A 5,664-nucleotide genomic window follows, 5' to 3' on the forward strand; every position below is an offset into this window, starting at 1 on the left:
ACAGACACAGAATTCAGGCTGGTGCAGCCCTTGTCTCCGAAGTGCACAGATGGGGGTAACGAGGAACAGAGACAGGCAGCGACGGCCCTGATGCCACACAGCAAGACCAGGCAGGGTCAGAGCTCGACACCTGGCTCGCTCACAGCCATTCATTCACTCATTCGATAGAAACTCACCAAGCTCTAATCACAGGCCTGGCCCATCCTAGGGGTGAGGCGCATAACAGTCAACAGAACATCACATCCCCTGCGGGACCGGTGGGAGAAAGAGGCCAGAAAGAGATGAGCCGTAGATACCTGCTCTGTCAGATGGTGAAGTAAAATGAAGGAGGGAAGCAGGCAAGGAGTGACGGGGTGGCTATTTGTGGCCAGACAATCCGAGAGGACTTCTCGGAGGAAGTGACGCGTGAACCCAGAGAATAAAGTAAGGTGATGGAGCAGCCCGTGCAGGTACCTGCGGGGAGGGCATCTGCCACAAAGGGACGAGCAAGGCAGAGGCTGTGAGGTAGGAATGCAGTCAGGGTGGCCGGGGAACCGTGAGGACCAGTGCCGCTGGAGCAGAGGACGGGAGAAAGGGGCACGCCGGGAGATTGGAGAGGTGTGGGGAGGCAGGTCGTGTCGGGCCTTGGGAGCACTGGGAGGCCTCTGGCTCTTGCTCTGAGACACCCCTGATTTGCCTTAAACAGAATACGCCGTAGGGGGCGGGGTGCATGCCGGGAGCCAGAGAAGAAGGCTGCTTCGCCACCAGGCAGGAGGTGATGGGGGCCTGGAGTGTGACCGGGCGGGAGATTAGGAATTATTCTGAAGTGGGAGCATTGATCCTGCTGATGAATTGGGTACCGGGCGGGCGGCAGAGAACCAGGAGCTAGGGACACCCCCCTGCGGTTCTGGCCCAAGGCCAGGGCCATTCTAGGGTCTTCTGCGCTCATTCTTTCAGTGAACACTCTCTGAGCACCCGCCGTGTGCAAAGCCCGCAACAAGGCACCGAGTACAGAGACGAACGAGGCAGGCTTGGCCCTGCACAGGCGTGGGGGCGGGAAGGGTGTCCTGTGGGTCCCAAGATCAGGTGGGCAGGAGCCTCTAAGTGACAGCAAGCGACAGAGAGAATGAGCCCCGGGGCCCAGGTGCAGAAAACAGTTGGAGCAGTGGCACGGGGTGGAGAGAGGTGGACTGCTTCCTAGAGCCTTCGACAGTACACGGCGGCTGACCAGCCGCTTCTGCAAGGAGCAGTGCCTTCCTGCTCCTTGGTTTCCAAGTTGTTCAAAGCACGTGCCCAAGCAGCAAACAGTGTCCACTCCCCCTATATGTGCGTATTTACTTGATAGTTTTGCACACGTGCCCCTATTCATATAATATGTGCAGGGTAGAAAACAAAATGAAGTGGAACCTTCCATTTCCAAAAAGATGATACACGAAATCATGTTACCTGAATTTCTGATAGTTTCCCGTGCTTTCCAAAGGATTGCTTTGAGCACACTCTGGGTTTACGCATCCCTGAGGTGGGGAGACTGGCCTGCCTGTATCTAACCAAACTGCTTTGTGCACCCACACTTAACCTCCTGGCTTACTCCTGGTCTAAGCATCTATCTCCTCAGCCCCCAACTCACCATCTTCCCTAGTCCCTCACCCACTTGCCCTCCCTCCCACCTGCCTACAGCACTGCCAGCTTGCCATTCCCACCCCTAGATCCCTGTTGGGGGAGTTCCTGGCCTCACATGCTGGAGCCAACCCAGTGGGGGCTCCATGCTGCTCTGAAATCTGTCCCAACCCTCACCTCTTCCTCAAGCCTCCATTTTTATTGTCCCCCATCCTCCCACCAGACCAATGACCCCCTGCTTCAATGAGAAACGGGGAAGAGCCACTCTTCAGCTGCCTATCCCACACCTATAGGTTCACCCATGCATCCACCAGTCCCCAGGGCCTTTTTCCAGCTCAGAGGGAGGGGGTCCTCCATGGGCCAAGGCCACTCTTCCCTTCTGGGATGTAGATCCCATCCCTGTGCAGCCCCTGAACCTCCCAAGCCAGCTCTCCCCTTCTGTACTCCCCCTCTGCTGATTCTTCCCCCCTCCGTGTGTAGTCCCATATAAGTATCTCCCATGGGGAAAAAATGGAGAAGGAAGAGTAGAGGAAACAAGGCTCTTATCCAACCAACGCTATCTGACTTCTGGCCTGGGTCTCAGAAGTCCACACACTCTGCCTCCATTTCCTCGCATCCCATGTGCTCCTTCCCCCAAAAGTCACCTCCCACCTCCTACATCCAATGGCCACCAGTCTTCATCATACTTGATCTCCCGACAAATTCTACGTTGCTGACCAGCACCATCCTTCCAGAAACCGTCACCATCAGCAAGCCCTCATCCACAAGACATGCCCACGCTTACCTACCTCCCTACCCCTTTCTCTACCTTGCCCCACTCTGGGCCAGCCACCCTCATCTCCTACCTGGGCGGCCATCATGGCAGCCACCCTGGCTAAAGATCTTAAAGACAGATCTTTAGCTTCTGTCCCTTCTCGGCTTCAGACCATCCCATCTCTTTGGAATAAAAGCAAAAATCCTTAGTCCCTGGAACACTCCTCTCCCAGAAGCCCACATTGCTCACCCCACTTCCTTCAGGTCTCTCCTTAAATGTCACCTCTTTAGAGAGGCCCTCCCGGTCTGTCCCATTTAAACTGCTCTCTCTCTGTCACTCTGTATCCCCTGAACCCGGCTTCGGTTTTCTCTCTTAGCACGATCACTACCCATTCTGAGAGCATTTCTGTCATCTGTGCACAGCAGGGGAGCAAGGATCACACCTGCTTTGTTCACTACTGGGTTCCCGGAGCCCAGAACGGTGCCTGAGGCAGCACAGGTGCTCCATACGCGTCCGCGGGATGAATGAGCACATGCGTGAAGCCCCCGAGCCCCTCCCCACCCTGAGATGCCAGTGTTTCCCAGGGCTCTGTCCCTGCTCCTCTTTGCCTTTCACGCTTCACGGCACGGGCCCCAGGGCTGCCCCCACGGCTTCTGCAGCGCCATTTCCCTCCTGCCCCACAATGCTACCAAATCGGCGTCTGATGGGTTCCTGAGCCCCAAATCCGTGACCCTGACCCTGAAGGTGTCTTCCCTCCGAGAGCCCGAGGTGCCTCAACCCTGATGCTGCCGGACACTCAGCGCCTCCCTCCCTGCCCACCTGTCTCCGTTTAAGGCCTTCATAGCCACCTGCCCCGCCGACAGCAGGTCCCGCCCATCCTGTGGCCTCCGGTTCTCTCCTCGCAGTGCACCCTCCTGTCTCCCCAGCTGCCTCCCTGGCCCCCTCTGCCTCATTGCCTCCCTCTACCCCAAGCCTCACTCTCCCATCCATCCTTGACTCCCCAGGGTGCCTGGTGCTCAGGCATCATGGGCTGAGCCAAAGGAAGGATTCAAACCCGTGATTTTCGGTTCAGAAGGCCACCCAGCCCACCTCTTCAGCCTGTGGCATCATGTCCTCTCCAGATGTCCCTGGGGCACCATGGGGCAAAGAGCACTGCTGCAGGAGTCAGGCTGACCCGAGTTCCCATCCCGGTCTGGCGTTTACTTGCCACATGGCTGTGGATGAGCATGCCTCAGTTTCCCCATCTGCAAAACGGGAACGTGTCAGGGGGATGGCTGGGATGGCCGCTGAGAGCACTCCCACACCGCTGTCAGCCTGCTGCCTGACTAGAGCTCGTGTCTCGTGAAGCACAGGGTAGCCCCCCTGTGCCCGGATGCAGTGGACCGATGGGCTATTATTGAACTCCACCGCATCTCCAGTTTGGACCCTGCACTTCAGGGTGAGGGCAGGGCTCCTGTGGACAAGTCAGTCCGATGGTCCCTATCCAATAACCTTGGGGCTGGGACTGTCATTTGTCCATGCTGGTGTGCCCCAGGGGCTGCTGGGGTCCAAGGAGGTGCCTGCTCTGTCATTTCCTGGGTAAGGGCTCCTCGGGGTAAATGCCCCTTGGGCTGGGCCTATCTCTGAGCCTTTGAAACAGCGCCCTCTTCTGGTTTCTGCAGTAACATCCCAGGAGAGAAAAAAATTGAGTTTCAAAATATTCTGATCTGGAAGCATCATTATTACCACTATCGCCATTAGGGATTACTGGGGATGAGCGGAGAGGACCAGCTTATCCAGACCGAGCTCTTGGCCCGATTCCAATCACCGGGGCGGTGGCAGAGGAGACCCTCCTTGCCTCAAGCGACCAGCAGCCAGCACTGCTCAGCGTGTGCCCCTGACTCCCCCCGCCCCGGTCCTCACCAGCACAGGTGCGGAGACAGGCCAGGGAAGGGAGGCGACTTGCTAGAGTTGCCCAGCAGTGGCAGCTAGCCCAGACTCTCTCTCCAAACTCCAGATCCTTTCTCCTGACTCTGGAGGGTATCAGGGAAGTGAGGGAGGCAAGATCTGAGAGACAGTGGCGTGTTCCCTGGTGCCTTGGGGTTCCCGAGTCCCAGACACCCACCCCCTTCTCCCAGCGTGGAGCTGGCCAGCTGGCTGGTGTCCTCCGAAACTCAGAGTGCAGGGGGCAGGGAGGGGGGGTGCGGGAGAGTCTGTACNCCTTCCTCCACTGCTCTCCCCTCCCCTCCTCCCCCCTCCCCCTGGAAAGCCTCTGCACTAATGACTCCCGTCTGGAGTCAGCTATCTGTGGGCTGCACATCGGCTCCTGGCTCTGCTCCACCCCCTCATCTGGGACGAAAGCTGCAGCCAGGACTGTCGAGGGGGTGGGCGGACAGGCGGACGGAGCCAGCGGGGGGGCAGGGTCCCCCAGCAGGCTGTGCAGCACGGTGGCTTGTGGCGTGGCCTCCTGGGTCCGCCGCCTGTGTGAGCCGGTGCCGGCCCTGCGCTCTGGGCCTCGCCTGTGCGATGAGACGGTTTGATGTGGGCTCCAGAGCCGCAGAACCGGGAGAGCGTCTGTCCCCAGCAGGTGCTCAGTGAAGGGTCCCTCTGACTACTGTCACCCGGTGAGCTGTGGCCCCGGTATCTGCCAGGAGGTGCTCCCCTCCGCCTTCTCCCACGCAGGACCCATTCTACAGATGAGGGGAGTAGGAAACCCAGGGCCAGGTTCCCCGGCCCACCCAGCACCTGAACGCAGCCCAGCTTCAAACCCCAAAAATGTGGCCCCTTCCACTCTCTCTCCTGCACCAGCAACAGTGGGCCCTCTCTGCCCATCCCCCTTGTGTCTCTCTGCCTCTCCCTTTCTGTCTCTGGGTCTCTCTGCCTCTTGTGGGTCTCTCCTGGGGCTCTCGCAGTGGCCCTGACACTGTCTCTGACTCTTGTGTGTGTCTCTGCAACTCTGTGACTCTCCTGTCTGGTGGTATGTCCCTGAGGTCTCTCCCTGTCTGTCCCCCTCGCCCCCCACCACCCCGGCCGGCTAGACCTCCCATCTCTACCTCCCTGGGTGTCCACACCCTCTGTCCTCCCCAGAGGACCCAGGACACACACATACAAGCCAGATGCCCAGGGCCCAACNCCCTTTCTGCACCCAAAGCCAAGTGAGGAGGGGTGAAGGGCTGGATATGACGCTCTCAACCTGGCCCTGCCCCCAGCCTCTGCTGCTCACACTCCAGGCCCCTGACGCCAGACCTCAGAACAGCTCAAGCCCCCAGCCCAGCGGTCCAAGGCCCTGCCCGGCTGGATGTGGGTCAAAAGCACAAACCGGCCCGCCCGGGACT

The 5,664-nt window shown here is 59.1% G+C and overlaps 1 protein-coding gene across 1 annotated transcript in view; it reads left to right on the forward strand.

Moving 5' to 3' along the window:
- Window positions 1-5,664, forward strand: part of ANGPT4 (angiopoietin 4) — a gene marked incomplete at its 5' end in the record, with an annotated part of 37,914 nt that overhangs the window by 303 nt on the left and 31,947 nt on the right. The gene's annotated exons all lie outside the window — the stretch shown is intronic.

Source organism: Crocuta crocuta, unplaced genomic scaffold, assembly GCF_008692635.1.
Source record: "Crocuta crocuta isolate KB4526 unplaced genomic scaffold, BGI_CrCroc_1.0 scaffold15, whole genome shotgun sequence".
Lineage (NCBI taxonomy): Eukaryota > Metazoa > Chordata > Mammalia > Carnivora > Hyaenidae > Crocuta > Crocuta crocuta.